General features: G+C 41.3%; 1 long non-coding RNA gene across 1 annotated transcript; it reads right to left on the reverse strand.

Annotated features, from left to right (window-relative positions):
- Positions 1-1,244: 1,244 nt before the first annotated feature.
- On the reverse strand, positions 1,245-19,108 carry LOC115434431 (uncharacterized). Its single transcript, XR_003937528.1, has 3 exons — positions 19,018-19,108; positions 16,756-16,759; positions 1,245-1,255 (listed from the first exon to the last, which is right to left on the reverse strand). It is a non-coding gene; the product is annotated as an uncharacterized LOC115434431 (long non-coding RNA).
- Positions 19,109-19,447: the final 339 nt, after the last annotated feature.

Below are 19,447 nucleotides of genomic sequence, written 5' to 3' on the forward strand. Positions count from 1 at the left end.
AAATTAATTAGTTTTTGATCATGTAATAGTTTGCTATCCTATGTTGCAAATAAATTTTAGATGACATTTAGTCTATATAATGTATATTATTGTGGACGGAGGCAGAAAAGCCAGGTGTAGATTAGTGCACAAAGGGACAATTTTATTTTCCTTGGTCCTTGTACAATTAATACTGAACAAACAGTAACTCAAAGTATGAATTATGAAAGAGCTGCAGCATCTGAAACTGACCACAATGAACATTTGACAGATAAACAGAACCACAGTGCTGCAGTCTCACAGTTTGTCATGTCTTTTATGGACTCTGATCATCCCTCTCAACTCAACATATATTTTTTATTAGTAATTTTTTTTTTTTTTTTTATCAATTACTAGAAATTTCAGGCAACCCCATTTGAATTCCAGGCGACCCCACATGGGGTCCCGACCCCAAGGTTGAAAAACACTAATTTGGGATGTTTTTAATGATAATGAAGATACCAACCAACCCGGTGGTAATGAACCCAATAATCCACCTTTCAGTAGATGGGAATTAACATACTAATGAATGCATTTACTGTATGTCTGCACCATAACAGGCACATGTAGCTCAAAGCCTGAAACTGCTGCTCAATATTCATCATGCCTTAATGATACAAACAAAAACAAGTGCAGTGAAGGTCAGAGCTGAAGAACACAACAGCACTGAGCATCTACTGAAGCCCAGCCTCCGTCAGATACAAACAGGATCAGCGCTCATTCACAGCCTCGTTCTGAAGTTGAAGTGTCTTTTTTGGAATCCTACTGTCAGCTCTGCTCCAGTTTCTGCTGAAAAGCTCCTTCCATCCATCATATTAAAGATACAGTACATCACAACACAGGCCTGTGCTCGTACTTTAATGTGAAAGGTAGAGATGAGAAAAAAGGAACCCTAAGTGCAGATCAGACTGGGACCGACTCCTCTGTGCACATTTGGACAAAAGCATGTTCAAGTGCCAGTTTGGGTTTCTTTGTTAGAAATGTCATTTTTAAAGAGTGAATTATTCCTTCAGAACCGTATGTAAGTGCAGGCTGTTACAAAGTCAGATACAGTCTGGAGAAATGTCCTGTTTTAACCCTTAAAGACCCAAACATCCACCCTTAAAGACACACACGTCCACTTTTAACCCTTAAAGACACACACGTCCACTTTTAACCCTTAAAGACACACACGTCCACTTTTAACCCTTAAAGACCCAAACGTTCACCTTTAACCCTTAAAGACCGAAACATCCACCTTTAACCCTTAAAGACCCAAATATCCACCTTTAACCCTTAAAGACCCAAACATCCACCTTTAACCCTTAAAGACCCAAACATCCACCTTTAACCCTTAAAGACCCAAACATCCGCCTTTAACCCTTGAAGACCCAAACGTCCACCTTTAACCTAAACCATCTACTGATTAGGGTGGGGTAAAAAAATTGATTTAATCAATGTTAGATCGATTTCGTTTTAATTTTGCGTAATCGATTAATAGTGGACGAGATTGATCTTTCAGAGCAGGACCAGGAGTACACAGAAGTGCGGCTGGCTCCATCTTGCGAACCCCTGGGGAAGACTTTTGGTCTCGCTCGCAACAGCTTTGGCGCGGAAAAGACATGGAGGAAGTGGGGAAAACCCCTCCGCTGGAGGTCCTCCCGGCCTCAAACTCGAACCCGCAGTGTGAAGGAACTGGCTGCCCGGAGGTTCTTCAAAGTGAGTCGCGGAAGCCGGACGTTTTTGGAATAATAACTTGGATGCATACTATCACCTATGGCTGCGTATTGTTATGGAAATGTTCAACTGATAACCCACACACAAAGAGGAGGAGAGAAAGTTAGAGTTAAAATAAATAAATGCATTTATTGAGAAGTCAGTCACAGAGAAACTCTGTAAGTGAAGTCTGATTAAACAAGAGAAAACTAAAGATTATATAGAACCAAATCCAACCCCCTCAAACTATGATGTCATTCCTTACGTACATCGTACCACCCCATACTACTCCTTCTCTGCTCCGTGAAGAGGTCATGATGACCTCTCCACTCTAACCTTGCTTGGATCCAATCTGGAGTGCAGGCGCCATTCTCTATCTACACATTCAGACATTTAGGTGTTTGGGTTTTAACTCAAGGCAAGAACTCCGTTCCTGGGTTGGGGGTGTTACAGAGTGGTAAACATCACACATAATGACTAATGACTCAGCATTAAAAGAAGATGTACTAACAGTATAAAATATAAAGAGTATAAAATATAAAAAGTAAATTTTTCCACCACATTTCCTCCCTTTTGATTATTCAACCGAATCAATCATGCAAAAACATAAAATTTACGTACGAGTATCAATAAATGATTATAAATGATTATCAACCCAAAGACAACCTAATTAAGCCATATTTCTCCAGATATTCTCCAGATAAATTATATGTAGCCAAATTTCCAGACTTTGTGTCTTTTTTCTTTTTAGATCAGGTTTGACATTGGAGGACAAATAGCAAAATACTATGAAAAAAAATACTATAAACATCCACCCATGATCTATCTGCTTTTGGACATCAGTCAGAACAGTAATTTCCAGCTTCACAATTTTTGTTCATTTGACAGGATTACACGTTGCTTTCTTCATACACCATCAAATCATCATCAAGATCATCTAAGTCATCAAAATCATAATTATCATCATCATCATCAATCACTTCATGCTGTACCATACTAAAAGTACCAATCACACTGCTAATCATTGAACGTATTATTGGAATGATGCAACAGGATAATCCGAGGAGTAATACAAACACACCAAAAATCACAGCAATAATTTTCATCAACATTGCCTTCCATCCCCCAGACAGCAGCCAGCCCCAAAAATCCCAGCCTGTTGTAGTGTATGCAGTGTTTTCCTCATGTAGGACTCGTCTAGGGTGATCAAACTGATTGTGGAAACATCAGGTACATAGGTACAACACTGGTCGCCAATAAGATGACAGACACCTCCCTTTTCAGCCAATAGGAGATCTAAAGCTGCCCTATTCTGTAATGCGACAGTGCGGAGAGCTTTCATCTCACTGGTCATTACACCCCTGTTCAACAGACGCAGTGAGATTCTCTAGCTCCACAGAAAGTTCTTCTATGTACCAAGCTAAACAATCAGGGCCGTACATGGGAATAATACTGATTACAAACTTATGGCCACCTGAAATCTGATCCCGTTTTACACGGGTGTGAGGCGGTGACATAACTGGGCTGATGGTCAATTTGGAGGTAGCTGGAACCAAATAAGAGAGGTGACATGTACCTGCCCATCATGCTGGGAAATACAAATAAGAGTGTTGACCACACGTCCACACCATATCTGTAGGACAGCCATACCCATAATCAGAAGGAGTTAGAGCTACGGTGGCATTATATGTGGTAGTAACATTAAAAATAAAATAAAATAAAAAGATGAGGTCTTAGCATCATAATGTGTCAGTGGGGATGGTGTACCTAGTAATGCCGTGAGATTGTAAAGGACTATAACTGGAGAAAAGTAAATTTATCAGCCCTTTTTTCACAATTTGCTAACCCGCATGCTACCTTGAGAGTAATGTTACACCCAGATGTGTGTCCCAAATTATACCGTGTGTGTTCTGTGACTGGGGAATGGAAGCAAAACTGTGGAGTGAAAAAAAGATTAGACAGATCTCTGAGCCGAAAACCAACATTTTTCTGTACCATAGTAATATTAGTGTCTCTAGAGAAATTTCTTGGATTTCTGAAGGAAGGTCACGTTGGGTCTCAACCCCAGCCAGGGGTACGCCGTGACAGACGGCCACTGTCCATTTTATCATTGTCAATAGTGTGTGATTGATCGAGAGAGGATAAGGAGCGAACAGAGTATCTTCATGTGAGCTGTGTGGCATCAAACTACACACATAGCATGACTGATTAGTGACACGTCGTGTCAGATCACGTGTCACTCACCACCATGTGTTATCGCTAGTCGTGGTGATCAATGAGGTGGAGGTCACGTCCGTGACGTCCCCGAAGCTCCTCTGACCCTAGCTGTCCTCCGACAGACCAGGGCGCAAACAGGAATGTGATGCGGTGGTGAAGGATCAGATACCTGATAGAATGTGTCCATGTACCACATGTACAGGCACAGGAGGGTGATGCAGATGACAGCTGACCCTTTGATCACCTCCATCGTCGTCGAATCAGTGTATGTGTGGGGCAGGGGGTCTTCAGTCACTCGCCAGTGACCAAGCAAAGGATAAGTGTATATGAGACGTCACTGGGGTCGTTACCACCGCAAGGTTTCAACCAGTGAGTCTTGTGAGTGTAGGTGCGTGATACAGCTGTGTCCAGCTCCGGTGTCCAGTCGTCCAGTCTACGCTGTCGATCGATGCTCCGGCCCGTCCTCGGCTGCAGCAGTTGGCGGTTCTCCCAGAAACCGCTTACAGTGGATCGCATGGATCCACATGGCACGTTCAGCAACCTTGACCACTGTGTGCGTCGTCAGGAGCACCTGGAAAGGGCCTCGCCACCTGCGCTGTTTCCAGTGCTTTCGTCTGAAGTCCCGAACCAGGATCCAATCCCCCGGCTGCAGCGGATGAAGCAGCCCCTCTGCAGGAACCGGTAGTGCTGATTTCACCAGTACCTGTACTTGAGAGAGTTCAGAGGAGAGTTTCCTACACTAAGACAACATGTCATGCTCCAACAATGATGTCAACCCGGTTGGTTGGGGGCCTGGAGACCTGTATATGGGGTCTCCCAAACATAATCTCAAAAGGACTCAGCCCACTTCGACTCCTATGTCTCATTCTCATTTGCATGAGAACCAGAGGTAGGGCCTTGACCCAGTTAAGACCTGTTTCCTCACAACATTTAGCCAGTTTTGATTTTAGGGTGCTATTTTCCCTTTCAATAGCCCCCCCTTTGTGGATGGTATGCACAGTGTGTTTTGAGGTCAAAACCTAGTATTTCCCCTAACTCAGTTAGTGCTGTGTTCACAAAGTGGGACCCATCGTCTGATGAGATCCTCTTTGGGATCCCCCAACAAAACAAAACAAAATTTCAGTTACCAAAGCCTTAGCCACTGCAGAGCTGTCTGCATGCTTTGCAGGAAAACATTTATCTAACATTCCTCCCTTAGACACATGATCTACGCCATGTGTCAGCTTAGCAAACCAGGGGAAGAAATGTTTGGGCCGACAAGGTCGTCCATCAGCTGCCTCAAGTGAAACAAAAGACACAAGCCTGTGAAGGACAACAAAGGAGAAGGTCATCAACATACTGTAAAGGAGCAACACCTGGTGGGAGGTCAAGGTGGGACAGCGAGTCGGCCAAAATCGAATTGTAAATGGTTGGGGCCTCGCAATACCCCTGAGACATGCGCGTCCATGTGTACATTTTGTTTCTGAACTGAAACGCGAACCAATATTGGCTATCTGCATGCACGGGAACAGATGTGAACGCGTTCGAAAGGTCAATGACAGAAAAGTGAGACGCAGACGGCGGAATTTGTGATAAAATCGTGTGTGGATTTGGGACCGTGGGTATGCGTGGAACCACGGCTTTGTTCACCGCCTGTAGGTCTTGAATAAACCTCCATGTGTCTGGGTCAGGAGGGTTCGCACTTTTTTCCACAGGAAAAATTGGGGTCCTGACCGGTGAATCAGGACATGGAACTATAATTCCCACATTCAAATAAGCTTCGAACTCGGACTGTTTTTGACATGGCCTGTAATCAGATCGCGGGGTAATGATGACCGGTGGGCAGTTTCGGACGAGACCCACATCATGTGGACCAGTAGCCCAGACACCAGGTGGGATATCAGCCAGTTTGGGTGGCACGGAGACGGGTGAGAGGCCTGTGGGAGATGTAGACATACAGGTCAGCGCTTCATCATTTAACAACTGTACAGTTTTCTGACAGTGAAACACTGATATCATGCTCTGTCTGTATACCCCCAGTCGGGGAGAGAACATGATGGCCGGGTCAGAGGTGGGACACAAATCTGACACCTGCAAGGCCTTTTCCACAAACGGGCCCACGTCTTTCCAATCTGCATGGCATGGTTTGGAAAGAGCAACATGCGTGGTGCAGCACCAAGCCTGTAAAAAGAATGTTGGTTATCAGTCAGTGACACAGACAATGCACAAAAAAATATGAATCCCAAAACATGTAACCAGTTGTGAGCTTATCAGACTGTGTGAAAAAACTTTTCCTCATATGTGGGGTCAGGGCCTCCAGGACTGAAATGAGAAGCACACTATAAATCATTTGGGGGTGAGACATAAGCGCCAGGCTGAAGTCTGCTGTCACTCAGCTCGACCCATTTTTCTGTAATTTGGGGGGAACAGACTTTCCAGTGGTATACAGAATCTGGTAAGCCAGCAGCATACCTAACCATTGTGTGTGCGTACACACAATGTGAGTGGAGATCTGTGCCTGCGACTGTGTTTTGTTGAGTTATCGTTAACCCCTCTGGACCCGATTCAAGTTTTACCCCCAATTTGCACATCAAATCCCGCCCACCCAAATTAATGGGACAGACGGGTGCGAGTAAAAAAAGAATGTTAGAAAGTACATTCTTGTGAAACACATGTCAACGGAACAGTAAAGCTCTCTCTGTCCTGTTTACCACCAGCCAACACAGAAATAATAGTTTTTCCACTCAACTTTAGTGTAGGTGTTAAGTATACATGTCTGATCACAGAGTATGTAGCTCCACTATCTACTAAAAACAATAACTTAAACCTGCTTATAGTAAGATCAACCACAGGGAGCTTCTGATAGGACTCAGTACACAGCTGAGCGTGTGTGTGTGTGTGTGTGTGTGTGTGTCACCTCCTCCTCCCTTGGGCAGTGCAGCAGAAGCTGTAGTGGGTGTGGAATCCGTGTCTGGAGACCCGCCCTCCAGGGCCGCGAGCCAATCCCCTGCCCCGTTCCCTCCACGTGGCTGTCTCCGCCCCGCCTTCTCTGTGGGCAGTCCCTTTTCCCATGTCCTGGTTGGCCACAGAGGTGGCCCACCCCCCACATGTCGGACCACCCCTTTCCGGGTGTAGGTGGGCCTCGAGTGTTCTCCGGTCCCCGCCCACGCTGTTCCCCGGGGGGGGGGTCGGGCGGACCAGTCCGGAGTGTCTGATGAAAGTGACCCCTGCCCTGCGTCTGGAATCTTCCACTGTCTCATCAGGCCTGTTTCAGGTTTCTCCATGCAGACAGACAGCCTCAGGTGGGAAAAAACGTCCGGCAGAGGCTAGGGGTCATCTGTGCAGCCAGAAGCCGCCTGAGTTCGGACCCGGTGGGTCTGTGTTCATTGCAGAAAGTCCCTCGGATGGATCAGGTAGATGTTTCAGTGAATGTCCATGCCCTGAACACCACAACAGGACCGTCTGGTCCGCTGACTTCCACCATGGGCATTTGTGCAGCTGTGCCAGAAGTCAGTCCTCCCCCCTGCCTGCAGCATCAGCAGCAGGGGTGGAGTCGGGTTGTGTGGAGTCCGGCTCCGGTGGTGGAGAAGGCCGGGGGTCAGCAGACCTGGGGGGCCTGCTGGGGCCCGTTGACGTTTGGCCGGTTCTGGAATTACGGCTGAGTGTTCCGGGAGGGGGGGCGGGTTCTCGCGGCGTCTTTGTGGGCAGGCGTCCAGACCCGGACACCAACTTCGCTGCCTGCACAGAAACACAAGGGGGGGGGCATATGGTATATGGTAAAGTGGCGGAGCTCAAGCTCCTTGACAATCGAAAATATAACTGTTTAATCTGTATAATCTGTTTTATATCTGTTTTTATAACCAGCAGCATAATTTACCAGATCTTACAGACGTAGCACAGACGTCGCACAAAAATACAAGGGAAGTATAAAGTTATGAATGAAAAGAAGTGGTTTAAATATTCTAACAAATTAGGCATAAAGGGAAAAAAACACAGCTAGATGGTGTCATCTACGGTTACACATGCCTCAGTTTGTTTTTGCTTCATTCACCACATCTCAAAACATTTGTTACAAGGTTCCTATTGTTTAAATTCCCTGACCTTGTTTTTTCTCTCTTTGCCTCCCTTTAACTCATTCAGTTTTTGCACACCCAAAGTTGGCGTTTTAGAAAAAATACCCATGTTTACCCAATAATCAGCACATTCAAGCACAATTTCCCCATATTTTCTTTTTACCCATGGGTTTTGGAATAGGGGCCTCTCTGTCCACACCCCCGTCACTGTGCCCCGGCCGGTTTCCCATTTTTACACTTAGAACGTCTTCTAAGTGGTTTTTGTTCCTTGGCGAACAAAATACTAAAAAACCCTGATTTTTCTTTTCAGTTGTCAGCGAAAAAATCACCTAAAACGCTTTCAAGTTTGTTATAAACTTTACTCTACTGTATTTACATACAGTAGCAACCTTATACGATTTTTCTTTTTGGTTGAAGGCAGGCGAAAAAATCTCCCAAAAACGCCTGTACTCTATTGCATTTGCATACAATAGCAACCCTATACGATTTTCTTTTTGGTTGAAGGCGAAAAAATCTCCCAAAAACGCCTGTACTCTATTGTATTTGCATACAATAGCAACCCTGTACGATTTTCTTTTTGGTTGAAGGCGAAAAAATCTCCCAAAAACGCCTGTACTCTATTGTATTTGCATACAATAGCAACCCGACTCAGGTCTATATATATATATATATATACTTATTCTTATTTTTTATTTATTATTTTTTTATTTTTCATTTTTATTTTTTTTATTTTATTTTATTTATTTATTTTTTTATATATATATAAACCCGAATCGCACGCCACTATTGTTTCAGTGACGTGCCCAGTGACGTGAGTTTGGAACACAGAGAGTAAAAGCCCCAACACCCCAAACTGTAACTTTCTCACCGTGTGTGGCGTTGAACTCAGTTCCGATTCCAGTGGTGAGACGGGCGGGGCTCGGGGCCGGTCCCCCGTCTGCGGTGTCGTTTTACCACGGGGCTACAGCCGCTTTTTGGCCCGTAGGATGATCAGTCCACCAACCTCCGTCCCCCGCCCGACAGCACACATGGAACCCTGCTCGCAGCGCCAATTTGTTATGGAAATGTTCAACTGATAACCCACACACAAAGAGGAGGAGAGAAAGTTAGAGTTAAAATAAATAAATGCATTTATTGAGAAGTCAGTCACAGAGAAACTCTGTAAGTGAAGTCTGATTAAACAAGAGAAAACTAAAGATTATATAGAACCAAATCCAACCCCCTCAAACTATGATGTCATTCCTTACGTACATCGTACCACCCCATACTACTCCTTCTCTGCTCCGTGAAGAGGTCATGATGACCTCTCCACTCTAACCTTGCTTGGATCCAATCTGGAGTGCAGGCGCCATTCTCTATCTACACATTCAGACATTTAGGTGTTTGGGTTTTAACTCAAGGCAAGAACTCCGTTCCTGGGTTGGGGGTGTTACAGAGTGGTAAACATCACACATAATGACTAATGACTCAGCATTAAAAGAAGATGTACTAACAGTATAAAATATAAAGAGTATAAAATATAAAAAGTAAATTTTTCCACCACAGTATGGAGTTTAGAGGAATAGTAAAGTGCAATAAAGATGGCGGAGAAGTCCGTTCTGAGCCACTGTACAAACATGGCAATGTTCATTATTTCAGAGCAGATTCAGCCACTTACTGCTGAAAAGTCATATTTATTTCCTTTCTAATATCAATATTGATACCAGTATTGATGTGTTGCATGACTGCAGTAGTCAAAGAATCAGGTACAACTCAAAATTGTACTTTGGTATCACTAATTTAAGCTGAATCAATCAATTAATACTGAATCGAATTGATATTGGATCAAATCGAATCGAGATTAATCGATTCACATCCTTATGAATCCAAACTGAATTGATTATGGAAATTGGCCATGATATCCAGCCCTGCTACTGATATATCTACAGGAATACAGATAATCAGGATTATTTTTTTTACTTTTTATCCCAATGGAGTACATTGTATTATGCTATAAACATCTAAAATTATGTTTCATAACAGCAAGAAATTTAGAAATTAAAAGAGAACATAAAGTTTTATCCTAAAAAGTGAAGCCACTTGGCGTTCTTCAGACACACTGGAACCAAGGAAACAAAGATTCAGATCAAACTGGACTAGGAGTTGACCTGAGAACACCTGGAATTTATTTATGACATAAAGTTGTATTTTTTAAAAATGGCTGGACATCAAACCTGGCAGAGTTAATATTAAAAATAATGAATAAATCACATCACAGAGATAGAAATGCAAGTACTTTCAAGCACTGAAACTAAAATTCAAGCACTTTCCAGACCTTGAAAGCACAACATTGAAATTCAAGCATTTTCAAGGATATCAAGCACCTATACCAACCCTGAACATAGAAAAATACCAGATTTTCACTTACAATGCAAAATACGGAGGATAATGTTGTAATAAATGGTGATAAATCACTTGAGAAAAGGTTAAAAAGAGAGAAAACATCATTTAGGAGCTGACACTAAAGTAACACTGGGTCTGTATGAGCTCATAAAGCGTCTGATCAATAAACATCTAAACGTCCCAATAGAGCTGGTGGAGTGTGTGAGGAGCAGATAAATACAGGGTAAAACGTTGATTTAAGCTGCAGCTGAAACACCAGGAGACGCTGGGTTCACGATAACAGTGGTTTTCTGTGCACGTAAGTGAAAGAAGGCTGTTCCACGAACTGTACAGAGACAGAAACACGAGGAACGGTGGTGGAGCTAAAAGCTTCTAAATGCAAAAACAGGCTTCAGTTCCAAAACAAATGCTGGATGGACTGATGTTGACAATGCACGAGACGCCGACAGCAGACATGGGCTTCCGTCTTTGTAAACGTCTGCTTTCCCTGCAGTCGTCCTCAGAGCTTCAGGTCTAACACAGGCACTGGGAGTGACGTTAACCAACTGCAACAGGAATCAGAGCAGAGAAAGTCCTGTAGAGTCAAACTGAAGCGTCTGCTGGAGCCCAGGAACACACAGCAGATAATGGAAACCACAGGGTCGGACAGACCCCAGTCTGCCCACCGCCAACACAACCAGTAATAGACCTCAAAGTGGAAATGGATTTGGAAGAAAAAATAAAGAAGTCAGAAAAAGTGGCAAAGTAGAAACTGTCCCCAAAGAAGAACTGGAGTCACAAAGAATTAAGGCTTGGAAAGTGACTTTAGAACAAGTGGAACCATCAGAACAGGATGTGGAAGCATTAGCAGAAACCCTCTGTTTTCAGACCCACTAACACACAACACAACACACAGCATAACACACAACACAACACACCAAAACACCCCTCATATGAGTCACATTAACCCTTTAATGACTCCATTTTAAAAGGCTTAGATTTATTTATGTTGTGTTTCTTGTAAAAGTGTCAGAAAATGTCTTTTTTTTTCCAATTCCTTTGCATCTTTTTTCAGGAAGAACTTAACTTTAATGTCTGTCCATTAATTATCAAAACTACGTGTCTCTGTTCTCAGTCCTGTTGGACTACCTTTGTCCTGTGTCTCTGTCTCTCAGGTCCAGTCAGTGTCCTGGTTCTGTCCTCTGTAGACTGGTACCCTGTCCCCCTGCTGACACAGGACTGTGGACAGAACCATCACACATGGGCCTATCCGGGTCCAGGACCAGGACAGGGGACCAGGTACCCAGGCTGGTTTGTGTCTGTTCTAGGGATGTAACGATAACCAGTATAATGATAAACCGTGGTAAAATTTCCGACTGTTAGTATTACCGTTTAAATTCTAATTATTATGATAACCGTGTTCGATTACCGCACCTAGAAAACTCACGGTACTGTTCATTTTCTGAAGAAGCAGTGGCACTCCAGGTGTGTGTGCGCAGTTTGTAATGTTCGGCCTCTGAAAACATGGTGAAGGCACCTGCACGGACAGAGCTCCAGAGATTCGGGGACGGACCCGGTTTGTCGGAGCGCACGCATGGACCCGGTCCGTCCGAGTGCGGGTCGGTCCGAACAAGCACGTGCACAGACTCGGTCCATCCTAGCAAGTGAGCGCACAAACCCGGTCCATGCTAGTGTTAACCCCACCCCGGCCCCCACTGCTTCAGATCCTCACCCAACACTGAAACCGTCTGAATACAGATCCTCAGGACAAACTCATGTCAGTTCAAATGAGCCCAAATGAGTGAGTTTCAACTGTACACAGACACATGATGTGTGTAAAAACCAAAGGAGAGGAGGCTTTATGAACTGAGGGACATTCAACAGGAAATCCACTGACTGACCACCAGAGGAACTGGACCATATGACACTGTTGTGGTTTGTCTGTCACTGACCAGGAGTGAACCACTGACCAGTCTGGATCAGATCAGCCTAACATGTTTTAAAATCCTCATTCTTTCAGAATATTTACATTTGTTCATTAAATAGTTCAGGAAAATATGACTGTGTTTCACTTTCTGTTTGTGTGTACAATAGTGTACATAAGTGACACTGGGAATGATTTGATCTGGAAAATGTTTAAACAAACTCCACTCTGACCTGTCCAACTACTTTTTGTTCACACTCAAAAACACCTCAGGAATCAATAGGAGAATTGATCAGGAATTGGATTGATAAACAGAACTAATAATGACATTGATATTGATCAAATCCCATCAGTTCCACCCCTGGTGCAGATATCTCTTGTGTCCATAAGGTGCCAACTTTAATGCACATTTGTATGTTTGTTGTTTACATGTTATTACTTGAATGTTTCTGCAACAGAAAGCACATTGTGCATGTTACTTTATTAGTTTTTTTCAAAATACAACTTGGTTATATTATTTCAGTGTGTGTATAAGCACTTTTTGAACATTTTGAGCACATTTCAACAATATCACGATAATAATGATAACCGTGGTAATTTTGGTCACACATATAGAGAAGATTTACACATATATACAAATATACACACATTTAGAGAAGATTTACACATATATACAAATATACACACATTTAGAGAAGATTTACACATATATACAAATATACACACATTTAGAGAAGATTTACACATATATACAAATATACACACATTTAGAGAAGATTTACAGATATAATTCAACAATCAATCAACTATACAAACCACAAAAATACAGAGAAAAAAGGTGAAACTCGACAAAAACACATCAAAACCCACTAGTTGAACTGGTCAAAACAGCACTATCACTATTATATACAAGTATTTAGAAGGGCTCACCACTAAAACACCACCTAAACACCACTAAAACACCACCTAAACACCACCTAAACACTATTAAAACACCACCTAATACAAATCTTCCATCTGTCTCTTCGTTGTCGTTCATTTGTACAAATACAGCCAGTCGTCACATTCAGACACAGAAGTGAAAGTCCAGGTTCATTTCAGTGCCTTTCTTTTCTATTCAGACTTGTTGGTTTGTCGGTGCCAGATACTGTTAAGGCACATATTTTGTTGAATGCTGTCGCTGACTGCATCAATGTCAGATAAACGCACAATAATTATGAGCCTTCATCCTGTGAAGATGAATGCAGCAGTTTACAGTCGTCTATGTGTAAAACTCAGATGACGTGTGCACAAAGGAGTGAAGCTGTGCATTTACAGATAGAATGGAAACATATAAACATGTCATCAGTGCATCCTGTTGGATCTGTATGTAAACAACGGCAGTGATTTTCATACGGACAGACTCTAAACATCCTCCTCCCATCTTCCAGAAGGTCAATGAAAACCTTCGTCAGTGTAGAGGCAGTCCAGCTCTACGGTGTTTGTGTTCCTTCTGTTCCCAGACGCTCGAAAACACTTGTTCTGTTCTCCTGTTTTTTTCTGTTTTGTTCCTTTCTTTTCTTTTCTGTTCTTTTCTGTTCTGCCCTTGGGATAAACCTGGTAACAAGCACAGGCAACTCTGAACATTAATGCTGTTTTCTTAACGTTCCAAGGTTAACCCTCTCACAGAAAGGTCCAATTTATAGATATAGGCTTGTCTAAAGGATTGTCTGTAAATGTAAACATTTTCATAATATAATTTTGCTTTTTTCACTCTAAAACACAGAGATAAGTTTGGACAATATTCCTGTACTAGTATGTCATTATTTGACTGGTCCGGCCCACTTTAGATCATATTGGGAGGATGTGTCCCCTGGACTAAACTGAGTTGGACAGACGTGTTCTAGAGGAACACCAGCCTGTGTGCCTCTCATTAGTCTCTTTTCCATTGACCCTCAAATTGCGTGAATAGAACTAAAAATGTACCTAATGGAAAAATGACAATTTCGCCAAAACTCTAGTTTTTCGATTAAAAGTTTTTGCGCTGGCAAGAGGTGGTTTGCATATCATGCAAAACTGCAATAGAAAAACCTTTTTCCACAACTAGTCATATGAATAAAAAAACACAAAAACAAAAATGATGATGATTTTTAAAAGAAAGATGTTGGTATGTGTGGACACACCAGGAAACCAAATCATGTTTTAATTTAGTACTGGATAGAGGGGTAATATAAAATAATAATAAATATATCTGTAAATCAACACGATATTTATGTTTGTCGCCATGGTAATAGAATGACTTCTCACGTCATCTTGTGATCATAAATTAACAAATTGCATTTGTGATTTAATGGAAAAATCCACATTACACACTTCTGTGTTTTCAACATTTCGTAAATAAGGGTACAGTTTTGTGCAGATGTCCGATGGTAAAGGCTCTAGTATCTGTCTTCTTTTAGCCTTTTCCACGTCCTTTTTCATGACTCAAACCAAGTTCCGTCTACACAAACTGTAACAAACGGTGATTGTCTGAGCTTCTCTTGAAGTAGCCCGCGTGTGAAAAAACTACTGCAAAATGTCCAAAAATGATGCTCTCTATGTATTGAAATTAGACGCTCTGAGCATCAGGTTCATCAGAGAATATGTCCAAATAAAGTACATTTTTTTCAGCTGTAGATATGGTTATTAAGTTACCATAAGTCTTTGAAATGCAAATTTGATGATGTTTACCATTTAACTATAAGCTGGCACTTAGCATTAGCTCACCTGTCACTCCTCATGGTCCCAGCTCCTCCCCTTTTGTCCAAATATGGTCACTTCTGCTGACTCCCAGCTTATCCACTTCATATGCAAAGTCTATGGATGCAAACACACGTTTTTAATCATTTCCTGTCCTCCGTCAGCTTAATACAGAGACCTGACATTATATACCACAAGTGTCAAACATGTGGCCCCGGGGCCAAATCTGCCCCCCCCGCCAAAGGTTCTGTTGCGGCCCGCAGGATGAAAGTGCAAAAATTAACCTGAACAGTCCAGGTTGTCCAAATCATTTTGGTTCAGGTTCCACATACAGACCAATGTGATCTACAGTAAAAATAACAACACAATAACCCATAAATAATGACAACTACAAATTTTCTGTGTGAAAAATTATGTGGAAAAAATTTAAGTGAAAAAAATAGCATTACACTGTGAAAATATTTACATTTACAAAACTATTCTTTCACAATAAAATGCAAATAAATACATAAATAAAAACAAAGATGAACAACCCGAAATGTGCAATTTTAACAATACTCATCCTGTTACTAAATGTTTGGTGCATTTATGGATCCACTGTGATCTGGAGTTGTGTTAATAATAAGAGATGGAGTATTCTAGAAATTGTTCAAATTTTAGTTCCAAACTCCAAAATTTTAACAATATTCTGTCTGTTACCAAATGTTTATGTAACATTGTGTGTAATGTACATGTATAAATAGTAAGTGGAGGCATAATATTGTCAAAATTACACTAATTTTTCAAATGAAATTTCTGTTTTTTCAGGTTATTCACATATTTTTTTTCCAACATGTAAATATTTTCATAATTTAATTGGGTTTTTTTGTACTAAAACAAAAAGAAAAATAGGACCAATGGCCCTGTAGCTTACCGGCTAAATTAAAAGCTTTGGGAAATGTATCCAGATGCCATTTATTATCACCCAGTTATGTGTATTTATTATTTTACAGAAATAGCCCATCTTTTGGTCATATTCCAATCAGATCTGTCAAAAAGTCAAATTCCAGCTTGATATCATTGATACTTACTGATTCAATCCACTTCCTATCTCTTATAATGGGAAAATTTTTAAAAGTGGCACCAAATCCAGAATCAGATCCGGATGGAAATAATTTCAATACCTTGTGTTGACACCATCATACAGAAGCTGTAGACCAAGTTTGAAGTCAATCAGAACTGGAGTTTGGGAGAAACAGATGATTGAAATTTTTTCCCCATAAGAGCCCATGTTAAATTTTCTGTCAGTTCCAGATCCAGAAGAAGATCCTGATCAGCATGTGGACATTATGTTTTGGTCATCTCCCCATCAGGGCTGGACTGTAGAAATTTACACTGGATATCATTTATATTTACTGAGTTATTGCATCCATCCACTTCCTTTCTCTTATAATGGGGAAATTTTTCAAAGTCGCACCAAATCCAGAATCAGATCCGGATCAAAATAATTTCACTAACTTTTATTGACATCATCATAAAGAAGCTGCATACCAAATTTGAAGTCAATCGGAATTGTAGTTTTGGAGAAGACGATTGAAATTTTTGTAACTGACGACAGATGACGCCGACGCCGGACGCCGCATGACGACACTAGCTTATGGCCTGTCAGCCGGTAAGCTAAAAACTTGGATTTGTTATTATTTGTAGGCTATTAAGTCATTATTTTACTGGTCCAGCCTGCTTGAGATCAAATTGGGCTAAATATGGCCCCTGAACCAAAATGAGTTTGACAGCCCTGTTCTATACAAAGACAGTATCAGGAAAAGGCTGTTATTAAACATGAAACGGATGGTGGAGCTAATGTGAGCACAGGGACTCAGATTAGTTTACAGAGGTCAGTGAATTATCCAGGCAGTAAACAGACGCTACATCAGGCCAGGTAACCGGACTGACCTGTTTACTTAGCTCCGCCGCCGCAACACGAGTTCGCAAATGAATGAAAGAGGCTTAGACGGAGAGAAGCAGCAGATAGATGAGGAAGAGGGATCGGCCGGCAGAGGCTGGGAGGCATAAATGTGCAGCCGCATGCACTCGAGTTTACTCAAGAAGTTAGGGATTCATGCTCAGGGATTATGGGCTCAGCCAGCGAGTCCTTCTGAAAAGAGGAAAAACACAAACTGTGCTTCCAATTATGCAAATCTATCTCATGCCTCGCACTGGAAATGTGTGTCAGGAATGGATGTACATGATGGCAGCAGCGTTATTTTTGGGATGTCAGGGATGTCCGACTCACTTTAGTTCAGGTTCCACATCCAGCCCAGTTTGAGCTAAAGTGGATCAGAACCAGTCAAATAAAAACAGAACACTTCCTGTCATTCCACCGAGACACACCTCAAAATGAACGCAATAGGTGACAGCGCTGTGACAGAAACACTTAGTAACTACTTAGGGTTTTTCAAATTAAAAGTCTTGAGTCAAGTCATGAGTATTAATAACAATGTGTAACCTGAACTAAAACCAGTTCAACCATTGACTGTTTAGATCTTATATTCATCCCATGGACCAGACCGGACCCTTTGGCGGGCCAGTTTTGGTCCACGGGCAACATGTTTGATTGACACCCCTGGTCTAAGCATTATCTTCAGCATTATCTGAGATGAGGAGCATCCACCAGGGTCAGATGGACCAGGACCAGGACCTGGACCAGAGTCAGAGTCGGAGGTCTTACAGAACCACCCGGTCCATCTTATGTCCGCGTTGGTTTTCTCACTTTGTCCTTTTTCTCTCTACACTCCTTTAGCTCCTTTATCAGCTCCTGAACACGCCCACGTCCGATCGGTCCCTGTAGACCAATTTCTCCTGATTTTACAGTACATTTAAAACCTAAGTGATCCACTGGGTTTGTTGCAGTGCAGGCACACAAACTGGATTAGACGGTGAGGAATGAGGCTGATGATTTCACCACTTTATACAGTAGTGATGCTTACTTTTACTGCTCCACTACTTTTACTGCTCCAGTACTTTTACTGCTCCAGTTTGTGTTCTCCAGCAGCGCTCCTGAATCTAAAGAGCTGTAGGGGACTGAGAATAACCATGTTCTGTAAATACTATAAATGATGTCTTTGTATGTACGGTATGATCAATAACTCTAAAACCCTGTAGATGTCGGGTGTGTTTATTTATGAAACAACACTTTCTGCCCAAAGTGCTGCACAGAGATTAAACTAGAGCTGCATAAATAATCGAATCATATTCGCAATGTCAGCCTGAGCAATTATATAATCACAAAAGGCTGCAAATTAAGGGTCCAGTGTGTGTCTGCAGATATTAGAACCACTGTGGAGTGAACACAACATAAAAGTAGCTTCATTTATTCTTAAACTGTTTGGAAGGTTTTACATTTCAACACTGGTTAAAGTTTGTGTGTTTGGGTTTAGAAAGAATCCTGAATAATCACTAAATAGACTCAAATAGGAATATTGTCAAAAATAATCATAATTTCACTTTGTTAGACCAAACAAATACAAATAAAACTGACCTCAATATGAGCAAATAAATGTTCATATGAAGATAGATGTTACAGATCTAATCAAACCCATGGAGCAAGAGAACAATGAACATATAAAACACAAGTAAAACTACAACTTAAGATAAGATAAGATAGATAAGATAAGATTAACAACTTAATCAGAAAAAGCAAATAGTTAAAGCAATAAAAGTCAAATTAGTGTCCCTTTGAAGCTTTAAACTGATTTCTGAAAATATGTGAAAACTGAAAATATAAAAATTAGACAAAAAAAACTTTTTTTGAAGTTTAAAATCTCTGTTGTCAGTACATGACAAACACTTATATCTGGAGCCGGAATATTCAGGACTATTATAACAATTAAATGTGTTTTCAACATCAGAATATGCAGAGTAGAATGAAATTAAAAAAAAAAAAAAAGTCATGTTGACATAAGCAGAGCAGCTGATCTCCAAAGAAAATGATCATGACATAATAATAATATCATAATATGGCACCATTATTATCATCATTACTATTAGTATTACTATTACACAGTAAAAAACAGTGTCAATTTAACTCTTAGAGAGTTGAATTAACTGTTTCAGATAACAGTTGGTCCCATTCAGAATTAGAGTAATATTGACTCTATGGCCAGTGTCAAATTTTCAGAATTAATTCTACTCAATTCAGTGCCAAAATTAACAATGAAATGCGTAAAAATATTTAACAGTGGTGTTTTCCACACTGTTAGAGTAATAGGATTACACTTTATAGAGTTAATTTTACTCCAAATTTAGTTAATATTAATTAATGGATTCCCAAGGTGGTGGTGGTGGTGGGGGGTCTGAATGTTCTTTCAGTGGTTCTTTGGGCTGTAATGATAGATTAAATATTTTGATGTTCCACTCACATGACAGTCAGGTTCATGACTGTTCTGTCTACAGGTTTGACTAATGGTGTCACATTAATAAAAAT

The sequence above is a fragment of the Sphaeramia orbicularis genome, chromosome 15, assembly GCF_902148855.1.
Source record: "Sphaeramia orbicularis chromosome 15, fSphaOr1.1, whole genome shotgun sequence".
Taxonomy (NCBI): domain Eukaryota; kingdom Metazoa; phylum Chordata; class Actinopteri; order Kurtiformes; family Apogonidae; genus Sphaeramia; species Sphaeramia orbicularis.